This window comes from Camelus dromedarius, chromosome 12 (assembly GCF_036321535.1).
Source record: "Camelus dromedarius isolate mCamDro1 chromosome 12, mCamDro1.pat, whole genome shotgun sequence".
NCBI lineage: Eukaryota > Metazoa > Chordata > Mammalia > Artiodactyla > Camelidae > Camelus > Camelus dromedarius.
The window spans coordinates 18,218,571-18,238,494 of record NC_087447.1 but is presented as its reverse complement, the minus strand read 5'-3'; positions in this window follow the sequence as shown (position 1 = coordinate 18,238,494).

The window sequence follows — 19,924 nt, the reverse complement described above, 5'->3', positions numbered from 1 at the left end:
TGACTTTTTTCTGTTTACTAAATTGAGGTATCAACTTGTTATTTCTATAAATTTCAAGCATAATATATTCAGTATTTTGCAACAGAAGTAAGACTACTGTGGATGTCAAGAAAAGAGGAATTAGAATATACAATAGTTCACATTACAAGTGAAATTTATAAAAGTGTGCTGTGCATTCAGCATTATGCTTAAGGTTGGGAAGGATCACAAAGATGAACTGAACCATATATAATGTACACGTCCTCACTTTTAAGCTTAAACTACTCAAGACGTTTGAAATAGTAATTATTATATATACAAAGAACAGCAACAACATTTACCGTGCCAAGAAATAGTTGAAGCACTGCGTATATGACCTTACACACATATACACAACCATGAAGTTGTAAGAAAAGTCTTTACTCACTACCTCAGTTTCCAGTGGCTTTTCCTTATCAACAGTCCTAGGATCTGTGTGGTTGATTTTCATCCCTCAAGTGCTGTTTCAAAATTCATCTTTGTCTTCCACATCAACACATTAGCAGCCTGCTCCTCATTATTCTCTGAAATATTCATTCCTGAGGACCTCAGTTTTGAAATGTTGGCCTCCCTTGGATGCCATGACACTACATCATCTGAGTTCTGTTTGGTACTATCCCACCTATTTTGTTGTTGCTTCTTCCTCATTTAACCCAAAGTGTAGAGATATGCCCAAAATCTGTTTTAACATAACAATCTCAGCCACTTCCATAACTTCAATTAGCATTCCCCTAGGTGGAGGGAAGTATTTAAAATGCCAATGCAGACAATGCAGTGATGCACTGATTTATTAAGTATTTATTGAGCATCTTCTCTTTGATAGGTACTTCTTTAGGTGATGGGAATACTGCAGCAACAACAAAGAACATACGTTCAATCTCTCCGAGAAACTTATTTCTAGGGATAAGAGGGAGATGATCCTCATAATCTGCAAAGATGATTTTTCGAGTAAAAAGCAAAACAAAAAAAAGGAGGGAAAGGAAGATTTTCTTCATGGCAGATAAAGACAGTTATTAGAACTGGGTTTCTGAAGACTCTACAAAAATAACCATTTGCAGTTTACACTTTTCACAGGCATGCTTATAAAAGAACAGAAAAACACTGAACTTCTTTAGTATAGTGTTAAGATGCAACTAAAAGGAAATGATGAAAATGAAGGAGAAATATTGAAATGGCCACACTTAGACTAACAAATTCTTGGCTTAATGCTTACTGCTTGCTTTCAGAACCATCAGCAAACCTGACTGCCCAGCCCCAGGCCATGGTTAAAGCTAAAGTTGTTGATAATACTGTTTGATTTTACCTTACTCTGATAATTACAATCATGTTTGGCATCTGAGTCATTTCCCAGGAAGGGATTCACAGGACGATAACCTCAGGAGAATGACCAGACTCCCCAGAGTTCCTCCGTACCTTCCAGACCTCCGGGAGGCCCCATGATACCAGACAGACTCATCAAGATTTAGAAGGAAGTTTCATCAGAGACCCTTGTAGATCATGACCACCTTTTATGCTCCCACCTGTTGTTATCACCTTTCATGCTCCAACCTGTTTGTCTTTATAATCACTAAGCCCCAACCCCAAGACGGGTTCACAGTTCTGAAGGCACTAGCCTGCTGTGAGTCCCCTTTGCCTGGCAAAGAAATAAAGCTGCCTCTTTTCTTCTAAGTTTCAAGAACTTGTCTCTGAATTATTTGACTCATCAGGGATGGGGGCCGATCTTTCGGCAAGGAAAAAGTCACTTAATCCAGAGTGACTAAGTTTTTTCTTATGTTAAAAAAATTCTGTGGTTCAGAGAGGAAGGCAAATTTGCTGGCTCTCCAGCACTATAAAGGATTCAAACACTATACATTTTCATTCATCAATTCTTATCAGATCAAAGGTACATACTATCAGCATGTTTTATGACTGTTGGTGTTGACCTTGAACACCTGGCTGAGGTAGTGTTTGTCAGATGTCTGCACTATAAAATTACTTTAGTTTCCCCTTTTCCCATATTGTACTCTTTGGGAAAAAAAAGTCCCTGCACAGCCCGCATTTAAAGGCAAGAGATTAATGCTCGCTGTCTCTGAGGACAGAGAATCTACATAATGTTTTCTTTTTTTTCTATTTTTTTTCTTTTTTAGGGGGGAAAGTTAGGTTTATTTATCAATAGTTTTTAATGGAAGTACTGGGGATTGAACCCAGGACCTTGTGTACACTAAGCACAAGCTCCACCACTAAGCTATACCCTACACCCCAGAATTGACATAATTTATTTAGAATTCTTCTGCACAGATTTGTCTCTTCTCCTCCATTTATTTATTCAAGAATTTGTTACCATCTATACTGATTCATGGATATTTATTTAATCCTTTGGGTTATAATCCAATACTACTCCACTTGTTTTCATGGTTCAAATTATTCTAGTTTTAACCATTATAAGTTCTTTCAGTTGGCTCCTGTGCCCCTTTGACACATCACATCAGTGTAATTTCTTTGTTTGTTGAGCACTTGTGCATTTTCTGACACTATAAGGTGCTCTTGGATCATCTCACATGTTGCCTAGAATCAGTCCTTTCTCCAGAGACTGTTGGTTCTTTTTTTCTAGTAAGAAATATTGAAAACAAAGATCTGGGTGTTAGGTGTGCTCATTGCGACCATAGTGCCACTTCTTTCAGGACTTCTCAGCAGACAAAAAAAGAAATACATATGTAACTAACTCATGTATGTACCCATATTTATAAATATTTGTATACGTAACCATATGTATCTATGTTAAGTTAAACATGAGTTCTTACCAATGTCTCCAGCTTTAATCCATTACTGCATAGATTATTCCAGCTTCCTTCTCTTGTTTATCTGCAAATTCCCACTCCAACAGTGAGAAACTTGGTTCCTATCTATCCACTATCCATTTGCTTAATTGTTCAATTCCAGTATACATGTTTAGACGTATCAGAAGTGTTAACCCCTACCCCTGAGGGAAACAACCTTATCAACCACAGTACAGTGAGCCCTGTGGTGTGTTTGGTCTTTAGCGTTCCAGGCACCACTCATTTCCAAGGTTACTTAGGTCAGCATTTTCACCCCTTTACCCTCTTCAGTGAGGCTGTTTCATACGTTTGTAATACAGATGATACTATTGACACAGCCTACATTCTTATCTGTGATACCCTGAGCTCCTAAATGATGTTTTTATTTACATACATTATGTTACATTACTTGTGCTGTAAAATTTTATGCATTTTCAAAATACATATTGTCCTGTATGATAATTACATGTATGATAAAAAAGTAGTTTCACTACCATAAAAATCCCCTATGTTTCACCTAGTCATCCTTGCCCTGAACTTCAAAACCTTAGAAATAATTTGTCCATAGTTTTGTCTTTTCCAGAATGTCATATAATTGGAATCATACAATATGAATCCTTTTCAGATTGGCTTCTTTCTTGTAGAAATACGTACTTAATATTCCTACATCTTTAAGGCTTGATAGCTCTTTTATTTTTATTGTTGAATAATATTGCACTGAATGGATATATCACAGTTGGTTAATTCATTCAACATTTTGAAGAACATCTTGGTTATGTCCAGTTTTTAGCAATTGTATAAAAAGCTGCTATAAATAATCACATGCAGTTTTCTTTTGTTTTTTGGTTTGGGGGGTTTTTTTGAACTGTATTTTCAACTGAAGTGGGTGAATACCTAGGAGCACCATTGCTGTCCTATGTAAGAAGAGTATATTTAGGTTTCTAAGACACTCTCAAAATGTCTTTCAACATGGCTCTATCATCTTGCATTCCCACCAGTGATAACTAAGAGTTTCTGTTTCTCCACATCTTCACCAGCTTTTGATGTTTCAATATTTTTGGCTTTCAGATATTCTAATATATAGTGATATCTCTTTATTATTTTAATTTACAATTGCTTAATAACAAGTGATATAGAATATATTTTTATATGCATATTTGCCTCTATATGTCTTCCTTTGTGAGGTGTCTCTTCAGATCTTTCACCCATATTTGATTGGGTTGTTTTCTTACTGTTGAATTTTAAGACTTCTTTGTACATTTTGGGAACAAGTTTCTTATATCAGATATATATTTTGAAAATATTTTCTCCCAGTTGGTGGCATGTCTTTTCATTCTCTTAACAGTGTCTTTCACAGAGCAGATTTTAATTTTAATGAATTATAACTTATCAACTTCTCTTTCACAATTGTGAAAGAAACCATATTTTCCTGGAAAACATCATGTAAGCTACTTCACTGAGTATAATATGGAAATGCCTCATGTCTGAGAGATAGCCATCTTCTGAGTCAGGACTGCGAAGGAGTGCTTCTGACAGGGCAAACAAGAACCTGGGAAACTATGGTCCTAGGGCTTTTTTGGTTTCTCCTGTTCATTATGATGACTTCTGTCTTTGAATTTATTAGTAAAGCTTAAAATTAGATAAGATTTCTGATTTATGTGAGTCTAGTTTGACTGATTCTTTGTATTATTTCAGTTTTTAGTTACAACTTAAATTTCTGATGTGGTCTTAAATATCTTTGTATTCCCTATGGCACCATGAGCAAATTTGAACAAATGTTTGCAATTACCCAATACATGTGAGAAATTTCACATATTCATTTTTCAATAAACCTACAGGAATTGTTATCATAGGAATTATTATCACTGTTTTACAGATGATTTCATTATGGCTTAGAGATTAACAAAATTTCCCAAGCTTATGTAAATATCAGGGGCCAAATAACCCAGACATGTTACCTCAGAGCCATGCTACTTCACTATTCCATGACGACTTCTATGGGTATGGGCAAATGGACAGGTCCTTGATAAATAAATTAGTTTATTTATTCTGACCACCCATCCTGTTATTTAACAAATTTAATACATAAAACTGGGCAGATAGCTTCTGAGTTATGTACTTATCATTTCTCTGTCTTGGCATTCTTAGAAAACTTGTTGATTGGCGAATGGAACAGAATATGCCACCTCAAATGTGCCTTTTTGGCATATTGATTATTTGAGTTGGTTATTTTAAAGAAATTGCACACACAGAAAAACCTCTGAAAACCAGTGAAAGTTACCCTTTTGTAAGAGATATTTATGTTCATATGGGAAATGGCTATTTATTTGTAAGGGTATCTTCCTCTCTGTACCAGAAGAGGAGGATGACCAAATCTCTGGGAATTTTTATCAGTGGAGAAAGCAGGGACTTAAATATGCATAACAACATACCCCTGTTTACTGTGCTTTTCTGGATAGTCCCTCATAATAATTGTTCCCCCAACCCTCAACATTTTCTTTTGTCGTTAGCTAAAGATGTTATTTAAGGTGGTGGGTTGGGCCATTTTGAGGAGTTACTCAGTTTTCCTGCATCTCTTCCATGTATACAGGAAGTATACATGTTATTAAATTTCTGTTTGCTTTTCTCCTAATTTTCTCCTGTTAATCTGTCTTTTATTACAAGAAGGCATGTCTCAGTCAAGAACCTGAAAGGGTAGATGGAAATTTATTTTTCCTCCTTCACTTTGGCACTTATGATGGAATAAATGGTGGGCTATAGATATCACTGCCAGAAAGTTAAAGTTTATTGAATCATACGTATTTTCTTATCTTTTTGTTTAGTCTTCAAACTTGTTTCCTCTTTACATTTGCTTTGTCATCTACTTGCAAAAATAAAGAGTAACATTTATGGCCCTAAGGTTTGAATAATGAGAACTGGTTTTAATTAATATGAAAAAATATTACCTAACTGGTGCTGAAAATTTTCAGACTGCTTTTTCCCCTCCTGCAAAGAATTTAATTATTCCCTTTGTCCACAAAGAAGTTATAACTCACATTCCAAGCTAATTAAATCTGAAGAACATATTACCTTGTTACAATATAGCTTATCATTTATACATAACTAATCCTTACCTGTAACAGTGGTATTATTTACTTTTACCAATTATCTTGTATTTCATTCTTTCTAGAATGGGACTACCTGAGGCAATCTGATTGGTCTTCACAAATATGAAACAGTAGTCAGCAACTGGTGGTGAGGTTGTTGATGAAAGCCAGGTATATGCATCTTAACACAATTCTAAAGGAGTTCTAACTCTCTACTCATGTCTCAAATTGGTGAAACTGATTGCCAATATGTCAGTAGCTGTTGAAGCTACTGATCCCAAGGAGCAAAAATCTACTCTTATCATGGAAATGTTATTAGAATTGGAAGCAGAAACCCTAGGATACAGGCCTGGAGGGACACCTGTGGCTTTGCACCTGTCCAGCACTTACTCTACCTCCCTAGGAGAACTCTCCTCCCATTTGACACAGTCTAGTAGGATTTTATCAAGGTGTCAAGCACACTTCTGAAGAAAAAGCAGACACATCACCCAAACAAGACCAACCAGATCCTCCTCCATAGAATCTGAATCTTGAGAGACAAAGTGGACTTAAGACAGTAAGAAACAATTTGCTCCGGCAATGCTCCTGAGATAATACAGAGACTCTGTAAGTTGCTTTATGAGATTGATTTTTCAGTTTTCCTGATTTTAGTGAGCACCTCCAAGTCTGTCTAACAAATTAATTTTTCTCTTTTGGTAGGTTTATTTTGCTCTCTATAAAAAAATACTCTAATTGATACAAGATCTAGTTGTTACTGGTTGTGTGACCTTCGGCAAATCACTTAGATTCTATAAAGCTCAACTTTTCACCTGTCAAATGTTAATAATGCATATGTCCTATAAATCTCACAGAATCTTCAGGACAATAAAGGAGATCATAAATTGTCCTCATTTTGAAAATGATATTCAACATAAAATTAATAGATCTAAGAATAATAAGTTCTATGTGTTCTTGTTTTACAAATTAAAAAGTATGAAAATAAATACATAAACTATATTACATATCCCATATATATCTGTATATATACACATATATTTATATCTATCTATCTATCCATATATCTTTATTGGTTAGGATAAAGGGCAGAATAAGTAAAAGCCCAGAAGCAGAGCCAAGAGATCACCAGTGATGGTTAAAAGAATGTATAAAAGGGATGAACAAGAGAGATGAGGATAATTCATAACACCAAAGTGGTGTCTTCATTACTATCATTCTAGTTTGTCTGGATAAATGTAGAAATTAGAATAGACTTCCATAATATTTGCTCTAGTTGACATGTTATAATGCAAAGAGATTGTAAGGCTAAGTATTTAAAATTAATGTAATGACTTAGAAAATGACTAGAACTAGATTGCTATTCTGTTTCTATTAAGGGATTAGAATATGGACATTGTTTACTGTGGACATTTTTATCATCGGATCATCAGATGCATGCTATTAACACTCATGTTGTAGGTTTAGCATTTAAGAGAACAGACTTCTGCTCAGCAATCACTTCTATCGTTAGGTGATAACAAGCAGCAGGTGTAATGATGGACACTCTAGGGTATTCCAAGTGCAAAGAGGGTCAAAAAATTCTACCACTAGAGTTATGATACAATTAGGACTTGTGTCCCTGGGCTGAAGGTAGCTTTATGCCTTGGATATTCCTGAAAGAGTTTTACTGCTGTTACCCAGGTAACTGGTGAACTTGTTAATGGTAATAAGGAAATTAACATTTACATCACCTCTCCTAGGCGCTCAAGAGTTTTTCTGTGTTTATAAGCTTTACCGATTGACCTCTCAGACTATCCCTCTAAACTTCATATAATTACAGCTATTTTTCTGGAGAAACTGCACTGTAACACTATCCTGAACCTCTCTAGCAAAACTGCACTAATCTTTAACAGATGCTGGTCTGCAGTGTGACAAACACACACTCTCTGATGTGAGGCCAGCTATGTTTCTCTTCCTTCTCTCAGAGCTTCCTTTGTGATGGCCACCGTGAAATGTATCTGACTTATACACTAGAGCCAGGATAAATGGGAGGAGGTTGTTCATTAACTACAGGAAGTGTATGATGAAAATATGATTCCCTTGTAATATATGTGAAAAAATATAGTCTTTATGAGTATAAAATTTTAATTGTTGCATAGCACTTTTCTGGTATAAGTGGAAAAAGTTGAGGGGCTAAGGAGAGTGATAATGGAACTTATAAAAATGATAAAGCACTATGCAAATAAAATTAACTTATCAACTTAAAAAAACACATTTATCAAATGCTTACTATGTGTTGGAGCTGCAAAGGGACTGAAGATACAATGGTTAACAAGACACACATCTCATATTCAAGAAACTTACACAGTATTATTGTTGTTTCTATTGTTGTTTCTATTTTTGTGTACTGTGAGGGATATCTCCACTAATTTGACATTAATTCTCTACAGCATTGGACATAAAGTTACAAAGATACAACATGGTGTTTATTTTCTTTTTCTTCACTTTGGTCCTTGATCATCTCAATCACATCCTTACGCAGATGACTTCCAAATTCAAATATCAGCCTTTCTTGTGAGTTCCAGTCTTGTGTGTACAAAGTACATGCCCAACCTCTAAATAACCTGCTGACTGCTCAAACTCAATCTGCCCCAAATGGAATCATGACATTTCCTTCTCCCCAAACTCTAGTTAATCAACTATAAACATATAGGTTCAATTTTGGGTCCTTGTTGTAACCTAAACCAATTGTTAAGTCTATTGAGTTGTACCTTTTCCACATGTCCTTTCTGGGCTCCCTCATCCAGGATTCCCTCACACCAACCTTTTGTATTTCTTAGTGCTTACACATTCCTTCTAGGTATGGTTCTGATCATGTGGACCATGCACAAACACTGGCACTCAACAAAATGTACTAAATTTCCTCAGTCTGCTGTTGAAAGTCCTCTCATCTAGCTGTTCTCCCACAGCCCCTAATGTCCAGACCATATAGGAAACCTGCTTGTAGAACATGCCAGCTCATTTCTTCTTACCGTCCCTCCACCCAGGCACTTCAACTCACCACACACAGCAATCCCCACTCAACCGTCAGGGCTACTCTCAAAATATATTCATTACTTCCACTAAGTATTTCAGATTCTTCCCAAGTGGAAGAACAGTTCTATCTTGTCTTTAATTAATTCTAAGACCTTTGGCTTGTATCATATGTATGACTCTTGATAACATGAAATTAAAGGTATGTGTTTATATACCACATCTCTCCTAGCAGACGTAAACTCAAAATAAAATAATATCTGATTTATATATACATATATATATATTTATACATGTATATATCTCAATATTATACATACAGAAAAGCACATAAATCAAAAATACACCTGGAAAAATAAATATTCACAAAGCTAGCACACCTATATAGCTAACGCCCAGGTTGAAAAATAAAGAAATTAGCAAAACACCAGAAATTACCTCACACTCCCTTTCACTACCCTTGCCCCCATGGAAATCTACAGTCTTAATTTCTAACAACAATAGCCTAATTTTAAATTTCATATAAACAGGATCAAATAAATGTACTATTTTTGTATCTGGCTTCTCTGGCTCTATCTTATATTTATGAGCCTCATTATTGTATCATGTTTCATTGCATGAATGTACCCAATGTTGTTAATCCACTCTTCTGTAGATGTAAGTTTGGCTTGTTTCCAGCTGTAGGATATAATCAATCATATGGCTTTCCTGGGTCAGCCTCCAGGTGAACATATATAATGTCTTTTTATTGCTTATATAGTGTCTAATGTATTTTTTTGTTCCTCACAGTATCCAATTCAGTGCCATTATTTGAAAAAAAAAAAAGAATATATGTGTTATGTCTTTTGTTTTAAATTGATTTTAAGTCACCTATGCACTATGTGTTTTTGTGTCCTTAGGCATCAATGCTTTGTTCAGAATAAATGTGTAACAAAAAACTTGATTAATATTATTTTTCCTGGTCCTTGAGGATGTATGTCATAGGTTAAGACTTTTATTACCTAGAATTTATCAAATGCTAAAGGAATATGGTTCTAGGTGTACCTGTACCCAGGACAGAGCTAAGCATGGATGAGATCTTTAGTGAGTGGCAGAACCTGGCCCATCACTTTATCAGAGTGGACAAGAGATGGTTTAGGTATGAGGTTAGTTCTAATTAAGGTTCTGAAAGCAGAATATAAATAAAAACAATAAAATCAGCATTTGGAATCAGATAAGACTTTCAAGTTGTATATTAAATAATAAACTAGAGAATTTTTTTTGTATAAGTGTTTATTCACTGTCTCAAACCTCTAATAAAGTGATTCAAATTGTTTTAGTTTATTCCCTCATCAACAGAGAAAATCGCATACTTGTAACTATAGAAGCACTTCCCCTAAGAAGAGTGAGGATCCTTCAGGTAGCAAAATGAACATATATTACTCATAATATTCATTTTCTCTGTCTCCCTCCCTTCTTCCCTCCTTCCTACCATTTATCCCTCCTTCTCTCTTTCTCTTTCTCTCTGTTAGTTGGGACTCCCTAGAAATAGACCTGACACAGGGATTTGCATGCAAGGACATCTTTGGGAAGTGAAGGGAACAGTGATAGGAGAGTGGAGAAATGACACATGGAAGGAAAGACAGCTCCATAACACAGTGAGTGACCAGAGCTCGATCCAGTGGGTAAAAGGGGAAATGATGCAAAACTATTCATAATTATCACAACCAAGGGGTGAGGGGAGCTGGGGTATTTATATACTAACCTAAGGGTCACTGACAAAGACATTTTCACAGGGGGAGCTAATCCCTGGCTCTTTTGGCCTTTCATGCACATGTGCACCATGGCCTTCTGCATTTCCAGAAAGTGGCCTCAGCACAGATACAGGCAGTAGCAACTGGAAGTCAGCCAGGCCCCACTAAAACAGCAGGGTCTGACAGAATATGGGCAGAAAGCAGACAGGAAGTATTCTTACCTTCTTACACTAGTTCTTTCTTTCTTTCTGTTTCCTTCATTCTTTCTAATACCACAGCCACCAAAAAAGGCTTTATATTCACCTTGATATATCCACAGAGCATTTTAAAAAATAAAACCGAAGAAATCTAAACAGTGTGAAAATAAAAGTTTAGAAAAAGAAACTGGAAGAAAGAAAAGATGAACCCGAGATGGGGTTAACATCAAAATACTTTATATACAAGGGGATGAGCCACAGATTTCCATGAAAGCTTCTAGCCAACAACAGCGTAGGTAAAAATAACACAATTTACACTATCTAAGGCAGAATAAAACAATCCTAGTGCCCAGGAAAAGCACTTCTTATTGATACTAAGATTGTAGAAACTTCCCACACTGGGCCCTCATAAAGTGTGCACCATTCACTGTGGTAAACAATGTCACTCTCAAGCTTCCTAGAGAAACAGAAGATGTATAAAGCCGAAGGGAAATCAAATTTAAGGCCTTCAGCGCAAAACAAGCCTGAAAGGAATCATGTCTCCCCTGGAAACTGTTCTCCAGCTTCAGAATATCAAAAATAGTACCTTTGGGAAAGAGTTGTCACAGCCAGGAATCTCTAATGGTATCATATAGAAGTTGATAATTGGCCTAAAGATGCTTCAAGAAACCAATGACCATCTCAATGACACATTGACCTTTGAAGAGCCTCTGGAGCAGGATTAGGGGCAGTCAGTCTAAGAACTGATGAAACAAAACACAGAGATCAAAACCATTTTTGCTGTCATCAACTGCTATCCAAGTATGACTGCTCCAGGGACTGCCACCACCCTGGGCTTCAGGGGCACTGAGAAAGAAAGGGCTGGCTGCCAACAACCCCAGATGGAGTAACACAATTCCCCCAGCAGTTAGACCTCATAGCCACTGTTTAATTAAACCAACAATAAAACTAGGTTACCAGACCTTTCATCCCTGTCACGAAAGCCTTCCCCATCACCCTGACCCTCCAGTCTTTAGAGATGCTGTCACTAAGATGCTCTACATTTCCTTGATCCTAACTAGCTGTACTCTATGTTTACCGTTTCAAACTTTTCACTCTCCTTTCGTTGAAACATGACTCTATCACAAACAAGTTTCCATTTATCTTTAATCTTTTTCCTTAGTCTTTTCTTTATTTCCTTGCTTTAATGAAAACATTACTTTCACCTAAAGATGTAGCTTCCCATGATGATTCTGTCTTCTCTCAAAGTTTATATATTATAAGTTTGAGGAGGAAGTTTTTTTTGTTTTGTGTTTTTGCATTGTCTTAGTATTCACAGTGTGTTAATCCCCTGTATCAGTCAAGAAAGGCTAGAATAAGTCACAGTAACAAAGACATCTGAAATTTCAGGGTGTGACACGGCAGTTTCTTTCTCACACAAAAAACAGTTTGAAGAGAAGATCAAGTGACTTTCCTCAACTAGGATGCTTTTTTTTTGTGGGTGTTCCAATCATCTTTTGACATTAAGGTCACCTTGGCATCATTCAGCCAACAAGAAGGGAAAAATATTGAGGAGAATACACATTTATATAAGTACTCAACTCAACCAGAAAGTGACATGTTATTCCTGTTTACATCTCATCAGCCATAAATCAGTCATGTGGCACCAAACTAATGGAAATAGTGGCTTTGAAATATAGACTGCTAGGGTTCCAGGAAGAGGAAATAAGACTGTGCATATCTGCCACAGCTCAATATTCTGGTCAACAAATAGTTACTTTGTCCTTCCTCCAGCACACAGAGTACATTCTTTATTCCTAAGAGGGATAGACCAGATTACCAACTGGTCACTGTTTCTACCTCAAAATCAGAATCTCCAGGTGATTTCTAGACCTCTATATCAAATCCACATGTGGCTCTTTTTCATTTAGATAAAATATGTGTCTCACTTGAATATACAATGTTGGAGTATGGAAAAGGTACCCACATCAGACACTCACTCAAAAAGAAAGGGGGAGGGAGAGCATAGGAAACACACAGCAGTCACAGGTTCATAGCAATTTTGAAATCGGGGGATGAAGCACTGGGAATTACCCTTGTCTGGGAGGTGGTCGAGAGTCCATGAACTGGTTCTGTTCTTTGGAAAAATCTCTTTCGGTCACAGGTCTCCACGACTTCACGTTCTTCTCTGGGTAAGTGTTCTTCCCACTATCTTACATGGTCCCATCTTAAGGATCAGCTAGTGTGACCTCCTTGAGGTGATGCAGCCTTAAAGGCTGCCTCTTGATTGTGGGAACCAAGGGAAGTTGTGGGAAGCTGGAAGTTGTTTTCACAGCGAGAACAGCATTAGAGATTTTTAATCAGGTTTTGATTGAGGTTTTCCTGGCAAGACATTTTTTTTTTTTAATTTTTCAAAATCTATTAGGCTTGGGTTTTGTCTTTTTCTAGTCAATTCATGGCCTGATAACCACATCCAAAGTTCTTTCTAGGTATAATTGTTGAGCTGTGACTTTCTCTATGTTTAATGACCACTACCTTCATATTCTCTTGAAATAAATATGAAAACAGATCATATACTCCATTTCATCTTCAACCTGAACTATTTTGGTAAAATAAAAAGTTTAACTGGATTTTGACACTCAAAAAATTTTAACCCCATTTCTCACTATTTAGAGTCTAATAAAAAAGGCTGTTCTGAACCTACAAGGTCCTAAATTTTTGGATTCCATATATTCTCTTTCACTTCTGCTAGAAAACCAGAAAATTTTTCATTATGTAAGCCCTTTCTTATAACACTTTGCCAAATGCAGTCAGTAACAGCCAACTCACATTAATTACATGATTTTTTTCAAATCTCTTCCACTAAACCTGCCAGCCCAGTTAGGCAACTCATCTGTCTCCGAAGTGCTACCTGAAGCGACAATCTTCCAAGTGTTTTGCCCCAACAAAACATGAGTTGCCTTTTCCCAAGCTTCTAATAGCATGTTCTCCCTACTTACTTTCCTGCTAAGCCAGTGCCATATATTTGTAGATTTTTTGTTTGTTTTGTCAGTTTATTTCCACTCAAAATAAAATCTACCAGCTGCTGAAGAAGTATTCAAACTCAATGACTTAACGTAAGTTTAGTTCTCACTCATGCCATATTCAGTTCTGAAAGCTAAGATTTCCTGGCAGCTTTCTTTTAAGTGGTCACTCATCAATCCTGTTGTCTTCTATCACATGCCTCTGTCATCTCAGAATCCTTTTTCCATCCACAAAGCTAGGAAGAAAGATATGGGCCAAGGAGTCTTCAACTGGTTTGATAAGTCAGGCCTGGAAATGGCCTACGTCATTTCTGCCCACATTTACTTGACCATAACTAAAAATATGATTCCTAATTAATTGCAAAGGAGGTTGGAAATAATCTAGTTTTCTCTATTCCTAGAAAAAGGACATAAAATTGATGAGATTCAGCCAGTTTCTGCCAGAGTTCCGCCTTCTCCTCAACAAATCCTTGCCTAAATCTTCCTCCCACACATAACAGAATTCTCACTCATAACGAAATAACCCAAAGTCTCCGTTTGGCCACTCTTTCCTGCTAAATTTCTGGAATAAAGGATGAGTACCAGCCTTCTTGTTCATCTTTGGATATGGTTTATCCCGATCCCATAAACTCTGGACTAAAAAGATGGTATCTTCTCTTCACCCACACAAATGCACACACCACATTTAGTGGTGAAACAGGGACAAGATATCAGCAGTAAATATTCCCATTTGGAAAGGTGAAGAATAAAAATCTCACCATTCTCACTGGTCCAAACAATTCTGCAGTGATACTGGTAAACTCAGCGAAAGTTTCCTCCGCAGAATCTGTGATTCTAGCTCCCTGGGAGATACCTTTTGTCCGCTGGCTTCCATGGGCCTTGGACCTCTCCCTTTGGAAGACTTTTCATTCTTACTCACATCACTGCCCTGTCTAATAAATGCAATTTGAACATTTCTCTTCTGAGAAGTGACTCAAAAATCAGTCTATTTCCATCTTTTGGTCCTTACATCTTATAATTTTAAGTTAATTCTGAAAACATCCAGCTGAGACAGACGGAAGGAAGACATCAAAGAGTAGATATACTGGCTATTCACTTTATCTTGTTAAAAAAGGACATCATTTCTTCTCCTATACCAATTGCTAGAACTCAGTCGCATGGCCCCAGTATAACTGCAAGGGAGGATGTGAGCTGTTGTCTTCCGATGTGACAAAAAAGAAGAAATGGGATTGATTAGTTAGCCTCTGAAACTCCTCCCCACTCTTATAAAAAGCAGCTCCTGGAGAGCTATTGCCGTTTGGCTATCATTTTTCCTCTCTCCCAGCACCACCACTCTCAGTAGTCCTAATTCTTGTCTCTCCTGCATCAAAAACCTTGATATTTTGAAAACTCTTCTTTTCTACCTTTGTCATTCACGTGGCTAATTCAGCCAGACTACAATCTTCAACTGTCTTGATTTCCTCTACTCTGATGATCTCCTCCAACATGGTGCCTTAACCACCAACTCTCAGGTTCACATCCTAGAACTTACTGTCACCTGACACAGCCCCATTTCCAAAATCACTAATTCTGCTTCTCCCTAACCACCCCTGCCTGCCAACACACTCAACACTGTGGCCCAAACAATATCATCCTTATCTTTCTTACCACAAAAGGGTCTTCAAAAATCATTATTTAAAGCCCACTCTGAATCTTTTTAGTCCTGTCTCTAGGCTCACAGGCCCCTATTACTGCAGCTGGCTTAGTCAACTGACCCCTTTATACATAGATTAATTCTCTTTATTTTTTTCCCAATCCAATAACCCTCTTCTTTCACTAGTTCTCTCAACATCTAGTGTAGGTTCTTTGGTTCACCATTTCAAAAACATTCTTGCCAGACATCTCCTCTCTACTATTTATTAAGCCAATTTTGAAAAATACCAACCCTGAATGAAACCTAATATTGCCTTTCCTTCTGTTATCATCCAAGCAACTGAATACTGCTTGAGAAAACCACACGGAAGAGCAAACTGATGTTACGGGTTTTTATGATCTTCAAATTGAGAGGCCCTAATGATTGCTTTAAATCAGACACTTCTCTTGTCCACAAATCTTGTCCACTTTCCAAGACAATCACTTAAAACTTTTGTGCTCCCCACAGAACTCTGATAATCCAGCTGCTCGCCCCACTCTCACTGCCTGATACGAAGAGGAGTGTAAGCTGTAACACATGGACCTCTTACCACCTCGCTATTAGGCTCGTAAGACTGCTTTCTTCCTTCCCCGAGTGCCTTCACCTCTCTCATTACAACTGAAGAGGTGTACACGCAGCAGGATACGGCCCACTTATACTTCGGTCTTCATTCTCATCTGACCTTATAGGAAGTGAACCTACTCTTCCCCTCTATTGTTGGTCTCACCCCAATACTGCTCTTTTCTCAATAGCATTTAATTACACGTAAGTCTCTCATCTGAAAATACAGTAAATATATTAAAAATTCTCATTGATACCCATAGCTTCCATCTCCATCTTGATGTTGCTGACTCCTAATTCCCCCTCTGAGCTTTAATACACGTATCTTTAGCCACCTTCCTGACACATGACGAGCAGCGTGAACTGAACACACCCAAACCATAAACACTGGCTATTCCATACTCTAAAATCTTTTTTGCATTTCCCCCTCCCTCATTGAATGACACCATTGTTAATCCTTTTCTGAATGTCAAGCACATGGGGGTCATCTTTGGCCACACTCTCTCTTTTTCCACCTCCATTAACAGATCCTGAATGCCACATCTAAATATACTTCCAATACACCCATTTCTAATTCCATTGCCACCACCACCCTGGACCAAAGAAGTTCATATCTTTATGGACCATTAGAACACTCCCCTTCCTCTTTCAGGCTTTTAAATTCCCACTGAACTCCATTTAATCAATTCTCTTCCCCGCAACCAGAGTGGTAGTTCCTAAATGCAAATCTGATGATATGTCACATCTGTGTAAAGTCTTTCAATAAATTATTTTTGCTCTTTGCTCTTGGGGTATGATTAAAATAATTAATATGTCTCAGCATGGCCTGCGCCCTAAATACTGCTTTAGTCTCATCTCACACCATGACCCCCTCAGCTTTCAAAGCTCTAGCTACATTGACCTTCTTTTTAATCTTCAAACAGAACATGCTCTCTCTCATCACAGGGCTTTACACATGCTGCTCTATTTTTGAATATCAGCTCTTATAGCCATTTTCCACCAATTCTTTCTTATCCTTTTAGTTCTCAAATCAAATGCTATTTTCCCAGCAGAGCCTTCCCAAACACCTTTTTTCATACTAACATTGTACATTGTTCATTTCCTTCATAGGATTTATGATTTCATATTTATGTATATGATTTACATTTATTTATGCTGTTATTTCAGCATAAATCTCTTTCTAAAACTCCACAAGTGTAAAGACTATGCTTAACTCTCTGATGTGTATTTCCAACATCTAGCACAGGCAGGGATATAGGGAGTACTCAGTAAATATTGTTGAATAAAATATATTGATTAATTTCAAGGTGGCAAAATAAAGAGAAAAACAGTATGTCCTAAATATATAGCTACCCTATTCAGGGATAAACTACAGAAAAATAGATGGAGAGTATACACATTATGCATTATTCAACCTCGTATAGTATTTCCCACAATTTAATTTTTTCTTAAACAGTGGATGACAGTTAGGTCAAGATTACCTTCCTTGAAAAATAACTAGAGAGAAAGTACTCTGCGTTACCATTTTAAATTCAGATCCTAAACAGACTTGGGGTTATTACATTGTACACACCAGGAAGATAAGTATAGACATAATCATGCAAAAATAATTTATGCTATCAGATAAGCCTCCTGAGAAAACTCTTGACTGAGAACAGTACCACACATCAGGACCTCTGGGTTGAGGGAGCTCATGAGTTATGTTAGGATATTTACGTCTAGAATTACCTTTTTCTGAGTTTCAGAGAGGTCATATAATGAAGGGGATGGGACTCTCTGTCAAACCAAATGGTGATATGGCAGGATAAATTCTTGATTGGAAATTAAAAATGTGTTTTCATTCCTGGCTTTGTTACAGTGTGACATTCTATACACTGCATAAAACCTCTGAAATTCAGTTTTGTATCCTTTTAAAATCTGATGGTGAATTTATAAGATCCCTTTCACATCCGAGATTCTAAGACTCCTAATTCAGCATCTTTGTTATGTTTCAATAACCATCATAATGAGCAATTCAGAATTCATCTGGACACAGGGGTTAATTAAGTACTGCAGGGTCAAATATAAAATCCAGAAAGCAAGAAAACACACACACACACACGCACATAGAACACAGCTAAATAAAACATCAAACCCTTCAGTGGTTTCTTATTCTTGGCCCACTTAGTTCTCTTACTGCTTGATGTCCTAAAGAGACATACTTTATCCAAGTTTTATGCTGTTGTAAAAAATTAATATGAATATACTAATGATTTTCCCATTGGGTTTGCAATTATTATTTCCTACAATGTTTGGCCTGGACGTGGGTGGCATGAAAAATATAACTTGTCCTGGCTTGTTTTCCCTTTGGTAGGTCTGGATATTATCCCAGAACAATGAAGCACAAAAGGTTAAGAGAGGTAGTAGAATGAAATATAGATGGAAATTAGAAATTGCTCATACAGCTTGGGAAGAGTTTCTCTCTAAAAATAGTTGCTTAAAGTGAACAGAGAGCTTCCTTAAAGCAATAGCTGCTTATAGGGATATATTATTAAAAGGAAATACTTTTGTTGTGTCATAAAACTTGGAATAATGAAGCAGTACTTGCTTAAACTAATAAAGGTACATTAGAGTGTCTGAAAATGGGAAGATTTGCTAAAGAGGGCAACTGCTATTTAATGGCCAAAAAGGGAAGGGAGCTGAGAAGACAAATCTTCTTGTAGCAGAAGCCCACATTTTGAAGTTTTACCTCCTCTCAAGGCAAGAATAATCCTCATTCTCCAGTGGTGGTAAATAAGGAAGTCTTCATCAGCTAGATTCTGGGAGATAAGTCTAACCCTCTGGGGACAGGAGTGGAGGAGATGATCAGAAAATGTCCACAAATAAGTCCTCCAAATGGAGAATATAATCCTTTCTAGGATATTATCCTGCTGGGAGTTACCCAAGTGAGGACTAGGGCAGTTGGTTGTGGACTTCTCTGGGATAACATTTCTTCTGAGTGTACATCATATAGGTAATTTTCTGTCTCTTGATCAAATTTTCTCTGTGGTGGGTCAGTTCTTATCAGTGGCAGAGCAGGGGAAGTTTTTTTCATTCAGAGGCACTTTGCTTGGGATGTTGAGTTTGGTTTTCCATTTCTGAAACCATGGTGAAGTCCACTGAAGAACTTTCTTCCAAGAAAAAGTATAGAGGTTCCTTGAACAAAAGATGTAAATTTACTGAATAATCAGAAACAGGTTAAACTGCAGAAACTGACTGCCTCTTGGCTAGATAAAGAAAATATAGAAACAGCTTTGCAGTGATTACTAAGAGGCTGAACAGCTAAACAAAGCTGCCTTCCATTGGTCAAACCTCGAATGCCTGACTCAGGTGTTGATAATATTTTGGAAGACTTGGCACATAAAACTGAGGCTGAAACATCTGACGTACCCCAGAGCATTGTTTGAGTTCTACAGAGGTACAAAACCACCTGAAAAGGGCCTGGACAGAAATGGACATGTTAACTGCAGGGTTGCTGCAACCTTAATTTTCAGAAATTAGCAAGTAATCTACCCATTAGTGTAGTAAATGGAAAAGAATGGTGTTTTCCATTTCAACCGACATAGACTGGTTTCCAGGAAACAGACACTGAAATGTAGAGGGGTGTGTGTGAACATCATTTCTTAGGGAGTGTTTTCAGGAACAACGCCTACATGAAAGAGAGGGGAGCAGAACTGGGCTGAGGGAGAAGCTGAACTCCAGGATGGTTGATCCCACCAGAGGCTCTGGAGCATTCAGAAATGTCCTCTATCGAGGTGAGGGGGCCAGGACTTTGTATCCCCACTTTGACCACTCATGGGCTGCAATCAGCCTCTGGGAAGGGGATATAACCT